General features: G+C 41.0%; 1 long non-coding RNA gene across 1 annotated transcript in view; it reads right to left on the bottom strand.

Moving 5' to 3' along the window:
- The window catches only part of LOC141932643 (uncharacterized), a 95,519-nt gene that overhangs the window by 10,140 nt on the left and 67,795 nt on the right, over window positions 1-17,584 (bottom strand). Inside the window, exon 2 of the long non-coding RNA XR_012625872.1 lies at window positions 14,523-14,662. This is a non-coding gene — a long non-coding RNA (uncharacterized LOC141932643). The remainder of the gene's footprint in view (window positions 1-14,522; window positions 14,663-17,584) is intronic.

The following is a 17,584-nucleotide window of genomic DNA, read 5'->3' as shown; positions in this document are numbered from 1 at the left end:
AGCAAAGGCAGCCTTTTTTTTATACATACACTGTCCACTATGATATCTTATAAAACATTCACATGTACATTTAGGCATTCTGAGGAATACTGTTGAATTTAAACTGATTTGGACAGATGGAATTAAAAAGTTCCTATATGGTATTATTTATTCGGTTAATAGATTTTTTAAAAAGCTCCTGCCTGATCATGAAAAGAGGTCAATTTAGAAATTAAAGAAAATAAACAAGAGTGAAAACATAGTTGGCTTAATGAACATTTCAGAGATACTTTATTACAATGGATCTAATTCTCGTTATTTTCTCTCTAGGTGCTGTTATTCTTGAATAAGCAACCTTTAATTTCCTTCCCAGGCTTTTAAAGAAGGATGCCCTCTCCCCCTCTTTGTTTAAAGGATTGTAATTCCATTATAGCCTAATTCATTTAGTGATTACAGTCACTTAAAAAATTATGCATAAAACACTCACTGTACTAGTGACTTGAATAATGGTCATTTAAATCCAGAACATATCTTTTTTTGTCCTTTGAATACCTGAGACACAGTCCGTCCAAGTGCAGCAGACACATAGAGCACCAAAATCTAACCTGTTACCTTATACTGTCATTGCTTATGATGACTTATTTCAACAGATTACTTTTTTTTTGCAATGGTTCCCAGCCTACTGAGGATTTCTGAATGATATCGGACACTCAGACCTAGACTTTGTAACTATGGTCACAGATTTTGAGGAGCGTGATTTGGAACAGATTTTTTGACCCTATCTTTCAAAAATGCTGCTTAATTTCTTTCCAGGTATCTGCCAAACAGCTGGCTGAGGGTCTGACTCCAGGCTCTGCTCTTGAGCAGACTTCCAATACAATGCCGGGCAAGCTGTTGTGCTCTGTTCCTAGTCACCAGTTAATGGCTCTGTTCTGTTTCATTCCTGTTTTGGAGACAGAAACCATTAACTTTATTAGGTGCTCCAATATTGTGCTAACAAGGACCAATAAACACTTCAGTTTTAGCACTGTGCAAGACTAGCAGGTCAAATCATGACAGAGGAGGATGGTAACCCTTTTCCATGTCTATACATGGCTAGAGGAGTGAAAAAGATGCTGCCTATATACATCCCTAATGTTATGTAATTCTGATTAGCAGGTGAAGCAGGTCCCTGAAGATGCCGTAATGAAGAACAGTCAAGACATCATGTAAAAGCCAATCCTTCTTTCTCTCCCTGTCCTATTTCAAAGAGATGGGCTTATGTATAAAGAACATCTGTCTGTGAGAGGCAAAGCCATTCTCTTGGTCTGTGATTTATGAGACCTTGTAAGCTTTTATTTTTTTTCCTTAAAACTGAAAGTATATTCTTGTAAAGTTATCAAAATGAACAGAGTTCATACTATTCGCAAAGCACAAGCATTGTTCTGGTTTTGTGCAGTCACTCATCTTACAGGCTCTCCCTGAGGTGTAAGTGAAGAAGTCTACCATTCCAGTTCCATTCTGGCATCACTGTGGAAAGGAGAGGGAACAAGACTCACAAAAGAATGTGGTTGCTATAGCACCTGAACTGCAACTCATTCTGTGAGGCATCAAAGTCTGTTGTCACATACTTTTAAGCACTAAAATTTCCTCTCTCTGAGGTATTATTCAAAATATTATTTTCGGGGCTCAAGTTAAAGAACATCACAATGTCTGGACAGTGGGCATGTGGTCCAGCAAAATTCTTCTGGCAGACTCTGCATTTACTCTTGCCTTTGACAGTATAAAGAACTTGGGTATTTCTGGAGGAAAACTCATTGGTTTTACATGCTGGTGAAGGAGCTGTTTAAATAAGTTGGTTTTAATTGTTTCTGATGTGTAGAATGCTATACCTTTCATAAGCAGAAATGTCAGTGCCTGTAAAGAGAACACAAGTCTGATAGGTCACTTTTCTCTTGCAGGTTATAAGGCTCTCAGACACAGAATTCCACAAATCAAGAAATGGAAAACCACTGTGCTAGGTCCAGCTAGTAAAAAGAAGCAAACAAACCCCTGGGTGCCTCTGTTTAGAGAACAGTGATTGAACCACTTATTTGGAAAGTAAGAGAATTGAGTTACAAACAACTCATAGGGTCCCACTCTGACCACCAGACTAAGAAATAGCACAGTCTTGAATAAACTTCTATGCAGGAAAGAGTAAAAGACTTATAGAGAGAAAAGAAAAAAGGAGCTTAAACCTGAAGCTCACAAAGGAATTCTTTCATGGTTTTGACATTAGTAGAAGACTAGTTTGTTGTTTTGATGAATAACAAAACTTTTCTTCAGAAGAATGATACACAAAGAAGTGGGCTTTATGTGAAGAAGAGAAACAAGTCAGCCACCTTGCAAAAACAAAAGCTACATAAACAATCGCCCTTCAAGACCAACTGTCCTTCAAGAGAGGAAAAATGAGCACAGGAGGAGCATGCAACAATGAAAATATGCTGTTCTCTGCACTGCTGGGACAGAAGCTAAATCACTGGCTGCTGTGTTCTAGGAACCATAGAAACTGTTAGTGATCTTGTGTGAGGGAATATAATATATCTACGTGGTTTCCTCCTTCAAAACTTTTGAAGATGAGGGTGAATAGTATATATACAGACTAGATATGTGACAACATGGTGCCTGTGTGGGTGATTGCAAACAATACTGAGGCAGCAAGATGACCTCTTCACAAGAAAGCCTAGAAGAAGGGGTTCCAGCCTTCTTACTGAAGTGTGTCAGCCCAGAATAAATGTGATTGATAAAATTTGTGGATAAATAAAGTGGCTTCCATCTTGCAGAGCTAGGTTGAGTATATCTTTGCAGCTCTTCATTGTGCCATATATCTGCTGATACCAACACACATTAAAAGAAAATAGGTTGTGCTCTGCTGAGCACCCCCAGAATGGGTTGATTTGATGCTACATGTTTTATACTTGCAAATATTTTGATGAGCTCCAGAAAAAGACTTTGCTGCATTTGTTCCATACTCTTACCATTGTTGTGCTTGACTGCAGTGCATTCAAACATATTGTTTTTGAAAAAGCTGGAGCATAAGCTATAGCTCAAGTATATACAAAGCAACCAGGGAACTGCTAAGACAAACATGTTCAGGTAGCTATTCCGAATTCAGAGGTGCACACCTACTGCTAAGGGAAGCCAAATCTGGTGGACATTAAAGCCCATGAGGTGCTGGTTGAACCCTCTCAATACCTTGAGTGGTTCCCTCAATAGTCCCTGTGCTTTGTTCACCTTGGCTGGCTGCCAGGTGCCCACCAAGCTGCTCTCTCACTCCCCCTCCTCAGCAGAACAGGGAGAGAGAACAAGATCAAAAAACTTGTAGGTCAAGATAAGGACAGGGAAATCATTCATCAGTTACTGTCATGGCCAAAACAGACTTGATTTAGAGAAGATTAATTTAATTTATTGCCTATTAATAACAGAGTAGGATAATGAGAAAAAAAAAAAACAACCAAACAAAAGTATATCATGTTGTTGATCACTCCCGCTTCTTCCCAAGCTCAACTTCACTCCAGACTATTCTATGTCTTTCCCCTCAAAGCAGTGCAGCAGATGGGAAACAGGGGTTGTGGTTGGTTCATAGCACCTTGTCTCTGCTACTCCTTCCTCCTCACACTTTTCCCCTGCTTCCGCATGGGGATCCTTCCTAAGCTATACAGTCCTTCATGAACTTCTCCAGTGTGGGTCCTTCCCACAGGCTGCAGTTCAAGAGCTGCTCCAGTGTGTGTCCCTTCCACAACATAGTCCTTCAGGAACAGACTGCTCAAGCATGAGTCCCCCATGGACTACAATTCCTGCCAGAAAACTTGCTCCAGCGTGGGTCTCCTTCCATAGGCTGCAACTTCCTTCAGGGCACATCCCCCTGCTACAGTGTGGGGTCCCCCACGGGCTGCAGGTGGAGATCTTCTCCACCATGGACCTCCATGGGTGCAGGGCCACATTCTGCCTCACCATGGGCTGCACCACAGGCTGCAGGGGAATCTCTGCTCCAACTCCTGGAGCACCTCCTCCTCTCCTCCACTGACTTTGGTATCTGCATGGCTGTTTCTCATATTTTATCGCTTCTATTTCACAGCTGCTGCACAACATTTTTGCCTCCTTCTTAAATATGTTGTGTAGTTGAGAACGGTTAGAACGGTCAGTGTTAGGTTAATGGTTGGACTAGGTGATCTTTAAGGTCTTTTCTAACCTAGATGATTCTGTGATTCAATGTTATCTCAGAGGCACCACCAACATCACTGATGGGACTGTAGCAGGTCTGTCTTAGAGCTGGGTGGAACTGTGTCTGTCTGATATGGGGTCAGTTCCTGATGTCTTCTCACAGAAGCCACCCCTGCAGCTGTGCGCTACCAAAACCTTGCCACCTAAACCCAGTATAGCCTCTCAACCTCTGATCTGAGACCATGAGACCGTGTTGTCTCCTGATTGGGTCAGCTGGTGTATCTAGGTGTGATTTATTATTTTTTTCTGTCTATTGTCTTTGCTTTTATGCTGAATAAACATTAACCTGATACCTTCACAAACTAGATATCCTTTCACTCAAAGAATCACAATATTATTAAGGTGGTAATGGACCTCTGGAGATTGTCCAGTCCAATCCCCTGTTCAAAGCAGGGTCAGCTAGAACAGGTTGCTTGTGGCCACATACAGTCCAGTTTTGAATATCTCCAAGGATGAAAATGCCACAGCTTCTCTGGGCTGGTTAGTTCTAGTATTCAACTAATTCAACTATCCTCACAGTAAAAATGTGTTTTCTTAAACAGAATTAATTGTATTTCAATTTGTGCTCATTTCCTGTTAGCCTTTCACTGAGAGAAGTCTGGCTCCAAACCACTTTTTTCAGGAGATCCATGTTTTGATGGAAGTTCTTCAGTGTTCCTACACTGCAGGGCTATTTCTCTTCCTTTTTTGTTTTTCTGCTCTCCCTTGCTTTAACCAAGAGTTGAGATAAGTTCTCCCTCACTTCAATTCTTTCAAGACTGATTATATCTCTAAAGGATAGTTCAGCTATCTTTGGTAGTTCAGCTTCAAGCTCTTGAGTTTGATTCAGGAACTACCAGGTAAAATTTTATCACCTGTGTTACATGGGTCAGACTGGATCACAATAGGGTTTTGTAGTCTCTGAATCTATGATTCTCTTTTCTCTCTTTGTCTTATATCCTTTTCTCTCCCAGTCTCACATACCTCCCTCTCCTATTGACCCTGACACAGCACAGATTTATTTGGCTGTAATCCTTGCGTCAAGCATTTCCCTGTGTTTTAAATTAGTACAGTGGGATTGGCTTTTCCCATTCATCTCAGTAGGACACTGGAGAAGCACAATACAACTGTATTATGAGGATGTGTGTATTATGGGGAAGTGTGGTAAAACTCATAGAATCTGTTATTTTAGTTTGACTACTAATTAGCAAAGCAATTTGCAAAAGCAGAACTGCGATATATGTCACACCTTGGCTCTGTCTGCCTCCTGTTACTGATGAGGTGCTTGATTCATTGTGCTTTTTTTCTCTCCCTTTCTCTCACCTCCTGTTGTGTGAGCACCAGCTCATCAGAGCCAGTGGCCATTAAGATGTTTCCTTGGTGAGAGCGGAGATGAGATGCCAGAATCTGGAATTTAACCATCTACATACACTATTCTTCTAGGGCTTTTTGTGTTTATCAAGCTCATGTTGTCAGAAGATTGTATAACGCTTTAGGAGTATTTGATTCAACAGCATCTGATTTGCTGGTCTTCATGGGACCTGTCAAGATTTCTTTTTGATTGACTAGAGAGTGCAGGCCAAGGAATCTCTTCTTCTGCACTCTGAATGCGTAGAAAAGACTCTTTGCCTAATGGTAACCTTAGGCAGATCAAGGAATCAAACCTATGTGAAGAAGTTTACAACACAGATGATCTTGAGGACTTATCAGAGTTCACTGATGTCAATGAAAAGATGATTGTTTTATTCTGCTTGCTTAAGCAGATTAATAAATGCCGAGGTAATAAATGCTATACCCATTGGGACAGGGCCTGTTATCTGTGCTGCAGTCAAGTAGCACATAAGGACAACCTCTATGGTTAAAACACCTTGTGGGTCTGGTGATCATTTGAGAAGTTCTTCAATGGAAAACTCACTTTTCAAAGATGAAATGTTAATTTTGCTGGTTTTTTTCTTTTTTTTTTTTTTCCTCATTAAGAAACCATTCAGTATACCAGAATATGCTTGATCCTCTCCTAGAATGAAGTTATGTTCCACGTAGAATCACAGAATCATCTAGGTTGGAAAGGACCTTGAAGATCATCTAGTCCAACCGTTAACCTAGCACTGACAGATCCCAACTACACCATATCCCTAAGCTCTAAGTCAACTTTACTCTTAAACACCTCCAGGGATGGGGACTCCACCACCTCCCTGGGCAGACCATTCCAACGCCTAACAACCTGTTCTGTAAAGAAATGTTTCCTAACATCTAGTCTAAACCTTCCCTGGCACAACTTGAGGCCATTACCTCTTGTCCTATCACTTGTTACTTGGTTAAAGAGGCTCATCCCCAGCTCTCTGCACCCTCCTTTCAGGTAGCTGTAGAGGGCAATGAGGTCTCCCCTCAGCCTCCTCTTCTCCAGACTAAACAACCCCAGTTCCCTCAGCCGCTCCTCCTAGGACATGTGCTCCAGACCCTTCACCAGCTTCGTTGTCCTTCTTTGGACACGCTTGAGTCATTCAATGTCGTTTTTGTAGTGAGGGGCCCAAAACTGAACACAGTAATCAAGGTGTGGCCTCACCAGTGCCGAGTACAGGGGCAAGATCCCTTCCCTGTCCCTGCTGGCCACGCTATTTCTGATACTATTTCACATCCAGGAGGTGAGATTCCACATCATAAATGCAGAACAAATTCCATCACCAGAGTGTTCCAATGATTCAAAAACATGAGGTAATGAGAAATATCAGTTTGAGAAAACAGCCTTGGTGTTAGGATTTTTTTCTCATATTTCCAATTAAAACAATGAAAAAATGTGTTCTGAGTTATTTTATTTTCAGAATCCAAATCTGCAATTCAGATAGTGCTAAACTCTACGAATTATCAGATTACCCACAGCGTATCTCTGTAAGGAAGCCACCAAATCCTCTTCTTTCACTGTGATCAAAATATTTTCCTCAAGCATGTCTACAACTTTGCCTCTTTTAAAGCGTTGTTTTCTCATAGAAATACCCTTTTAACAAGTTTAGTAGATCATCACTTAAATTTTGTCATTTTTAACACTACTGTAATTTGAGATTGTTTTCTCACACATTTTTCTCTATGAAAGGTTGTCTTGCCTTGGCTCTAATAGGATGGCTCATAAGATGAGTCCAGAGTCAACCCCCTTTAAATCTGTTTACCCCATTACTATGGTGTGGTGCAGCTCAGCACACCACTAGAGCTTAGGGTCCTTAGAAGGTAAACATTACCATGCTTAAACATGTTTAGTGGTCTAGATCTAACCTCCTTAAGCACTCCTGTAAAAAATTCAGTAACTATTATTATTGGTAAAAAATGAAACAGAAAAAAAAAATAGTAAAAGAGGATAGCTCACCAATCAGACCTGCCAATTGGGTGAATATTTTCTGCTCCCTCTCCAGTTGTTTTATAAAGAAGGTGGGAAGAATGAATTTACTAATAGGTAGTCTGACTTACTGCAAACCGCCTTCAAAACACAGAGTGACATATTAGACATCCAAGGTTTGATTTTGTGATGAACAGCCATAAATATGTTAAAGCAACCCTGTGTCTACTACAAATAAGCAAAGTTAGGGTTCAAGTTCATCTTCCATATTTTTGTGGAGGAGTTCACGTTCTGGTGATGTTCACTGAGTCCTGTGTCTGCTCCTTGGCCATGTTAGATCAGTACCTTCTTTTCCACTTCTGTTTCTCTCCTACTTGTTGCGAGTCTTTACAACTGTCTCAGTCTGGTTGTGTTATCAATAAATTAGGTTCAAATCAGGTGAAACAAATTTGTTGCTAGGCCAGCCTCAGGTCCTTTCTTGCTCATTTATTTTGCTAGGTGAGTCCTGAGACCTTCAACACTTGCCACTGAGCCTGTAAAACACATTTGTAGATTATGGGGTGTGTGTAACGTGTGTGTCAACTCCCTCAATCAAAGAAAATTATGCCATATCCTTATCTCACTGTTCTCTTAAAAGTGGTGTATGGGTAAATACCATAGCAATGCTGTTCCTGGCACCATTATAGGTCATATCAGGATCTTCTCCAGTATCGCCTTACTGCCAAGCATTCTTGATATAAACCGCTTTTTAATTCCACAGCAGTGCATCTGGTTTATGAGGTGTGTATGCAACTTCCACTTAAAGAATAAACACTGTGCTAAGAAGAAATTATTCCTCTAGCTAGTTCCACAGTCAGATGTTATTAATACCCCTGCTAGCTCCTCAGTCATTACCTATCTATGAGACTAAGTATTTGTCCTGTGTGAGACCTTGGATATTTATCAAGCAATATATGATGACTATTCCTCTGTAAAATCACTATGTTTTTTGGACCAGTCCTTAAGGCACAGAGCTTCCCAGACCAGGTTCACCAGATTTGCAGTCCCTAATGTCAGCAGAGTAAAATATAATCATAAGTGGTATTTTTATATGATTATTCAAAATAACAAGTAGTTGTTAAGAATAAAGAAAATGTAATTCTAAACAATGCTAGAACTTCATAATAGTTACACTAAGAACACTAATTTGCATATATATGCACAGAAAACCTTATAGGCAAATAAGGGGTCCAAAGCATCTGTCCATCTTTATGGTTCCAAGAAACAGATTTCATATGAGCCAAACTTGGGTTCAACATTAAAGGCCTTGGGACAAAGACCACCAAAAATGTAATAATAAGTCAGATGTCAAGACTACTGCTTGCCAAACTTCCCAGTCTCGAAGAGAGCAATGTGTATTAGCAGAAACAAAGAGACAATTCATGAGTTAAATGTGTAAGTTCATTTATAATGAACATGTATCATTTATTTCTATCATAAAGAAGCATACACAGTTAAAAAAATAATCTTTGAAATGCCAAATAAATTCTTTTTTATGAAGTTGCTTTTATAAACACTATTAATCATATCCATATGTTATTTCATCTGCAAGGGAGACATTTAATTCCAGCGTCTTGAGTCTCCTAATGTTATTGTCATTAAATATCAGTAATTATCTTCAGGAGGTCTTTTTGCCTTCATTGGACCAGTTCTGGAACCTCCACGGGGAATACTGGCAAACACTTATTCATGAGACTAGGCTCACTCTTTTCAGTAGGTATGTTTACGTGAGTAGGCTCACCTAGGCTACCTTTTTCTAGTCCAGCTAAAGTTCCGTATTCATAACAACACTACAGTCAGAGTAAACTTCCAAGAATTGTGAGTAGCAGAGGTAGGAAACAGTTTCTGCATTGAGAAGTAAATGCAAGATAAAAATGAGAGATTGCTCCACAGAAAAATGTATCCAAATTTGCACACTGTTTAAGGTTAGATAAACTACAAACAATAGTGCAGTTCATCCAAAAAGCTTTGATGGAAATAATGCCCTGAGTGTTGCTTCTAGCACTATGTTAGAAGCTGTCTGCCTCATAAAACACTTACGAAAGGTAATTAGTGTTTCAATTAATGGCCTATCATTGTTCTGTAACACTTACACTCAAATGATCATTCTTTTCTCTCTTTCATAATTGCTCAATTATAGATCTTCAGAAGCTGTAACTTTTGAAATGGAGTAGAATCTGTGTAAAATATGCTTGGTAACCACCTCGTTTTTACTTCCTAACTACTATTTTGGTGCTTTACGTTCAGTTTTATTTTATAAATTCAGCTACTGCTTCAACTTTTTGGACTTAAACTGTCTGGAGAACTGGCTGAAGAATCACACGTATCCTCAACAGTGCTAACTTTATATTACAGGTTAGCTTCAAGCATGTTGGGAGTCTATGCTGTGTGTCATTTGTAACCATCCTGACAGAATCAGAGTCACATACCAAGATCTTTATAAGATCTATGATACACTTCACTCCACTAAAGGGAGGGTGACATTGGCTTAGAGGAAGTAGATACTCTCACTGCTTTCTTGTGAAGTTGAATACACCATCAATTGCCAGGGTTTTCAACTCCTTTTGCCTTCAACAGCCTTTATCTAGCTGATCTCCTCCTTTTTACCCAGAAGACCTCATGCTATTACTGCCAACAGGTCATGATGTCTTATCCTGGTCAGGAGCTACACACAAAATGTTCATGAACCACAATTCATTCACCCTTGCAACATCCCATCTCTTTTTTCTTTACTGTCTATGCTACTACAAGCATTTTATTAATCTGAGACTTGCACAGATTCAGAATGTGCTACCTTTATTTACACTGAATAATAAGCTAAGTCTACCTTATTTTTCTCAGTCGGTCAAGTATTATCTCAGCAGTACTGCAAAGTGCATATTTACTCCTGCAAACTTACATATCAAAGAACAACTGTGGAGCAGAATCTTGATGTCCTTTTCAACCAGTGTTTCCGTGTCTGTCAGAAATGCCATTTTCTATGTGAATCATAGAATCATTCAGGTTGGAAAAGACCCTTGGGATCATCGAGTCCAGCCATCAGCCCTACTCTGCAAAGTTCTCCCCTACACCATATCCCCCAACATCTCATCCAAACGACCCTTAAACACATCCAGGGATGGTGACTCCACCACCTCCCTGGGCAGCCTATTCCACTCTCTAACCACTCTTTCTGTGAAGAATTTTTTCCTAATATCCAGTCTAAACCTCCCCTGTTAGAGTTTAAAGCCGTTCCCCCTTGTTCTGTCACTAATCACCTGTGAGAAGAGATCAGCACCAACCTCTCTACAATGTCCTTTCAGGTAGTTGTAGAGAGTGATGAGGTCTCCCCTCAGCCTTCTCCTCCTCAAACTGAACAGTCCCAGCTCCTTCAATCGCTCCTCGGGAATCAAACAGGAAGGGGGAAATGAGGAAGTTTTGCAAGGATTGAATAGCCATTGTAGACAAAAATTAAAATACCTGTTCTTTCAAACATACTTTAATTCGTTACACTAGTGCAGATGTCTTTGGTCCTGCTCTGTACAGTTGGATAAACTTGTTTTTGTAGGGGTGACATCACATCAGGTGTTATGGTAACTGTGGCAGGAGGCTTTGTTTTCTCAATGTGGACTTGTTATCTCCACAAGTTCAGGCAAAGGTGCCACTCACTTGGCTGCTGAGGATTTCATAATGTTGCCAATGGGAACATCTGTTTCCAAGTTGTACTTTGTACTTTGGAAGTGACCCAGAGAGCCGCATACATACAGATTGCCCTCTCACATTCAGGGACTGCCAGCAACCATGGTGTGTGGAGTTACTTTGGGTCTCAGAGGTTTTCTTAGGTAGCATTTCCATGATAGGGTTATGGTCTTAGAGCCTGAGAAACCACCATGGAAATCAACAACTAATTGTAAACCATGTTTTGTTGATGTGTTGCAGGCACTCTGTCAGGTTTAAATTACTTTCTGCTATAGATGCAAGAACTCCTGGATTAGAAGGTTTTGTCAGAGATAATACCCTGTGGTTTTGGATTTGCATTGAAGCATATATTGGCTGCCAGGATATGAAGAGGCTAAGTTTGATGTGACAAGCAAGAAGTCCCTCCATGCCCCTCAGAGCACAAGAATTTAGAGGGGTTGGACAGGGCATAAGTACTATTCATAAAACAGGACTTTCCATGTGTACTGGGTCTGGCTGAGCCAGAATTGGTTTTCCCCTGTAGCAGCCCTCATGGTGCTGTGTTTTATGTTGGGAGCTGGCAGGGTGTCGATAGCACACTGGTGTTGTGGCTACTGCTGAGTAGTGCTTACACAGCACCAAGGCTCTTTCTGACATTTTCCTCCCCGCAGTGGGACGGGGTGGGCAAGATCTTGGGAGGGGACACAACCAGGACAGCTGACCCGAACTGACCAAAGGGATATTCCATACCATATGACGTCTGCTCGAGTATAAAGCGGGGAGAAAGGAGGAAGGGGGTGGGGTCACCCTTGGTCCTCCGAGGCAACCACTATGCGTATTGGAGCCCTGCTTCCTGAGAAGGCCCGACATCGCCTGTTCATGGGAAGTAGAGAATAAATCTGTTTTCTTTTTTTTTGCTTCCGCGCGCGGACCTTTGCTTCGCTTTGCTTATACTAAAACTGCTGTTGTTTTACACACAAGGGTTGTTTTGTTTTCCTATCTTATTTTCTTTCCCTTCTTTGCCCTATTGAGAAAAAAAGGGGAAAGGGGGGGAAGTGATAAAGCGACTTGGTGGGTACCTGGCATTTAGCCAAGGTCAAACCACCACACCATGTTATCAAGATCATGAAAGAAATTAATTCTCTCTCCCTTGTGGCCTTCCTAAGAGCCTTCCAAAATATTACAGATATCATTGCTTGCTGTAGAAGGTACTGAGTAGTAAGCAATGTTAGGATAACATGAATGCTTAAACATGGCTGTGGAAGGATACAACCAGCTGACATATAGCTGGAATAGTTCAGGCAGCTACTTTACCTCATGCACAGTTGAAGAGGAGGTGGTCAGAGACCTGCTACACCACTTGGATGCACACAAGTGTGTGGGACAGGATGGGTTACACCTTTCAAAGAGTTGGCAGATGTGCTCGCCAAGCCGCTTTCCATGATTTACCTGAAATCATGGCTAACTGGGGATGTCCCATTGGACTGGAGGGTGGCAAATGTGACACCCATCTACAAGAAAGTCAGAAAGGAGGATCCAGGAGACTATAGACCTGTCAGTCTGTCCTCGGTGCCAGGCAAGGTCATGGAGCAGGTCATCTCGAGTGCCAAAATCATATTATGTCCATTAAAAGTCATATACTGGACAATCAGGGGATCAGGCCTAGTCAGCATAGGTTTATGAAAGGTGGGTCCTGCCTGACAAACCTGATCTCCTTCTATGACAAAATGACCCAACTATTGGATGAGGGAAAAGCTGTGGATATTATCTACCTGGATTTTCGAAAATCATTCGACACAGTTCCCCATAGAATTCTCATAGAAAAACTGGCTGCCCGTGGCCTGGATGAACAAACGGTCTGCTGGGTCAAGCACTGGCTGGATGGACGGTCCCAGAGAGTGGTGGTCAATGGAGCTAAATCCAGTTGGTGGCCGGTCACAAGTGGTGTTCCTCAGGGCTCGGTGTTGGGACCATTTCTGTTCAACATCTTTATTGATGATCTTGATAAGGACATAGAGTGCATTATCAGTAAATTCGCAGATGACACCAAGTTAAGCGGGAGTGTCGATCTGCATGAAGATAGGGAAGCACTACAGAGAGACTTGGATAGATTGGATCGGTGGGCCAACGTTAACAGGATGAGCTTCAACAAGGCCAAGTGCCAGGTCCTGCACTTGGGCCACAACAACCCCATGCATCGCTACAGGCTTGGGGAGGTGTGGCTGGAGAGCTGTCTGGAAGAGAAGGATCTGGGGGTTCTAATTGACAAGCAGCTGAACATGAGCCAGCAGTGTGCCCAGGTGGCCAAGAAAGCCAACGGCATCCTGGCTTGTATTAGAAATAGTGTGACCAGCAGAAGTAGGGAGGTAATAATCCCGCTGTGTTCTGCACTGGTGAGGCCACACCTTGAGTATTGTGTCTAGGTTTGGGCACCTCAATACAAGAGAGATATCGAGGTGCTGGAGCAAGTGCAGAGGAGGGCAACGAAGCTGGTGAAGGGCCTGGAGAACAAATCCTATGAGGAGAGATTGAGGGAGCTGGGACTGTTCAGTTTCAGGAAGAGAAGGCTGAGGGGAGACCTCATCACTCTATACAACTACCTGACAGGACATTGTAGAGAGGTTGGTTCTGGTCTCTTCTCACAGGTGATTAGTGACAGAACAAGGGGGAACGGCTTTAAACTCCAACAGGGGAGGTTTAGACTGGATATTAGGAAAAAATTCTTCACAGAAAGAGTGGTTAGAGAGTGGAATAGGCTGCCCAGGGAGGTGGTGGAGTCACCATCCCTGGATGTGTTTAAGGGTCGTTTGGATGAGATGTTGGGGGATATGGTGTAGGGGAGAACTTTGCAGAGTAGGGCTGATGGTTGGACTCGATGATCCCAAGGGTCTTTTCCAACCTGAATGATTCTGTGATTCTATGATTCTATGCTCTTCTGCAAGTTCAGTTCTCAATAGATTTGTTCCTCAGTACATGCAAAAGGTAAGATTTTATTCAATTAATTATAGATGCTTAAAATTTAAGCTTTCAGTGTAAGCAAATTCCATAGGCTCCTTCTAGAGTTAATGAAACTACAGAAATATTTTGAAAATAATAATAGCATCCTTTAACAGGTGCCTAAAGCAAGCAAGGTGCCTTTGGAGTTCCCATCTCTTAAATACAAAGTCAGCAGCACTAGGTTACATCAGCTCTTAGGTCAGATAAAACCCATGTTTTGTGACAAAGCAGCATGTGTTTTTCAAGCATGGCAAAACCTGTGCTAACTTCCTTTTGTGATGCCTCCTGGTCACGTGTTCCTTACCAGTGACTCGACAGGTTTTTCTCTTTTTCTTGTGGTCTTATTTTCTCATCCAACTGTGCGGTATAACTCTTCCTTCAGTGATACAACCCCTCCTTGTTGTAGGGAAAATTTTCTTTCACTGAGCGAAATAATTCACAAACCTGGTGATGAAAATAAACAAAAAAAAAAAGGTAAAAAAGCCACCCAAAACAAAGAACCTCCCTCCAAACAATGTTTTGAAATTCATAATTTTCTTCCTTCTCTGCATTTTTAACTTCAGATCAAGCTTTTTTTCCTGTAGTCTTTGAATTCACTTCTCACTCCTTGTGCTGTGTTTTACATTATGCATTTTAGCAGTTTGTTGCTGCTAAAAATAAGTGTTATAATTGTGAATATAATTAGATTTGTTCCACACAATTGCATATAAATGTAATTCCAAGGTGTTTTTAGAACTCCTCTGTTTCTTACTGATGGATTAGTACCAGGGTCTGTTCAGAAATGGTGCTTTTCTCTGAGGTAATGCTATTCATGAATCCCAGTTCTACTTCCCCCTTATTTTTGCTACAGTTTCTGCCCAGCATTTTGCTAAAACTGGGAGCATTGGCAAGTGGCTGCCTTGGCAACTGATAGCAAATTAACTTTTGGTTAGCCTACAAGGCGTATTTATTCTAGGACTTTAAACTTTAAATGAAAGCATGGATCATCTGAAATGTGTTTCTTGGAAATGGAAGAATGAACAGCTGTTTCATGCTCCTTCTTTTAAATCTCTGAGAGTTGGAGCTCTGGTCGTAGGCAGCTTTAAATAACATTTAAGGATGGAGCAAATAGCAGCCTGCTAGTCTACTGTGATTCGCTTGCAGAACTGATCTAAGATGTTGGAGGTTTAAATGAGCTGGCAGCTTTTTAACTCACTTGCGTGAATTTTGAATTTATTTTTTTCTTCATACAGATGATGTATGAAAGCCTGCCCTTGACTCCTTTTTTTTTTTTTTTTCTTTTTCATAGTATCACATGAGGTTCATTATAAATCAGATTTTCCTTTTTTCTTTTGGAAAGTATGACAGCTACTGCTTTTCATAACAAACAAGGTTCTCACTTCTAGAAATGAAAGATACATCTCTGAAAAAGCAAACCTTGTGTGGATAGAGAATGAGTTGTGGACTAAACAATTGATGGTGTGATGAAGGTTAATCCAAGGAGCCTGAAAAATTAAATACTCTGGTAGCTTTGTATTTATATGAAATCCCTAGAAGTGGTCCTGCCTCTCCAACAAAACATTAAACTTCCATAATCTTATCTATTTGCCCTGCCACAGAAGAACATTCAAATGAAAGCATAGAAAAGCTGTCCAGACAACACAATGAAAGCAAGAGTTTTCAGACCCATTGGACTTGTTACATTGGACTTGTTCTCTTTGTGGTACCCTTACTGTGCTGCATGAGTTGGAATAAGTACCAAGACATCTGCCCTGTCCTGTCCCATGATCTCCAGATTCATGGATACCTGAACTCCTTCAGCGATTTTCAATGTGATATTTTAAGACAAACTGAGACCAGTATTTCCTCTAAGCCTCCAAGCTGGACCATAGCAAAGAAACATTCACATAAATTTTCATTGACTTAGAGGTTGAAATGTAAAGCCTGGTGTGTATGTAACTCTTCTAAGAGTGAGGAAGACTGATCTCTCATTGTTGTCCACTCAGTGTTTAATACATTGATAAACTAATTATAAAACATAAACATAATCAGTAATCTGTGACATCTCACAGTTGGTTCATATGCTGTTTGAACATCCTAACTTGAAGAAGCTCTTGCTTACCTCCTCATCATCCATATCTTAAATTTTTTTTTATTTCTAGCTGTCCAGTAGCTCAGCTCTAGTAAGCCTGGGAAGGTGGTTTTTTCAGTCTGTTTTCATCCATAAGGTGCTTTGTTCAGGCTCTTCTGATGAGTTGAGATGTGAAAATCAGTGTGAGGCTGCCCTGAAACCTAAATCTCTTGAACTTTGGAAATTAAAAAGGTCTAGTTGCTTATTTAATTGCATTTTAATGGAAATCATCTACACAAGTGATGCATGTAGCAAAGAAATTGGACTTTTCAAGACTCCTTATTTCAGGGCTGTTTGTTTTGGAGATTCTGAAATCTGTAAAGTGTCTTTATGTTAGCTCAACAAAGATGGAGGACAAAGACCTTTAGTGTTGGATCCTAAGGAAGATTTTACCTGAAGTCTTAAGAGCTGTCTTAGATAAATATTAGGATGACTTTTTCTTTTTTTTCTATTTTCCCCTCTCTTTTTGCCAGATAAGAATTAGGTTAAGAATGCCAAAACCCTGATAGAATTAAATCTGGCCAGGGATATCAAGGGCAACAAGAAAAGCTTCTAAAGGTACATTGGTGATAAAAGGAAGACTAGGGACAATGTGGGCCTTCTCCAGAAAGAAAAGGGAGGCCTGGTTACATGGGACATGGAGAAGGCTGAGGACTTTTTTTCTTCAGTCTTCACCAGCAAGGAGTCCAGTCACACCACCCAAGACACAGAAGGCAAAGACAGGGACTGGGAGAAGTAAGAGCCATCCACTGTAGGAGAAGATTAGGTTCAAGACCATCTAAGAAACCTGAGGGAACACAAGTCCATGGTACCTGACGAGATGCTTCCGCGGGTCCTGAGGGAAGTGGTGGATGAAGTGGCTAAGCCACTATCCATCATATTTGAGAAATGGCAGTCTGGTAAAGTTCCCACTGACTGTAAAAGGGGAAATACAACCCACATTTTAAAAAAGGGAAAATGGAAGCCCCGGGCAACTACAGGCCAGTCAGTCTCACCTCTGTGCCTGGCAAGATCATGGAGTGGATCCTCCTGGAAACTATGTTAAGGCGCATAGAAAATGTGGAGGTGATTTGTGACAGCCAACATAGCTTTACTAATGGCAAATCATGCCTGACAAATCCAGTGGCCTTCCACAATGAGGTTACAGCATTGGTGGATAAGGGAAGAAAAACTGACATCACCTATATGGACTTGTGCAAAGCATTTAACACTGTCCCACACAGCATCCTTGTCTCTATACTGGAGAGACATGGATT

Source organism: Strix aluco, chromosome 1 (genome assembly GCF_031877795.1).
Source record: "Strix aluco isolate bStrAlu1 chromosome 1, bStrAlu1.hap1, whole genome shotgun sequence".
NCBI lineage: Eukaryota > Metazoa > Chordata > Aves > Strigiformes > Strigidae > Strix > Strix aluco.
The sequence above is the reverse complement of the archived record's forward strand: the minus strand, read 5'-3'. Positions and strand labels throughout refer to the sequence as shown.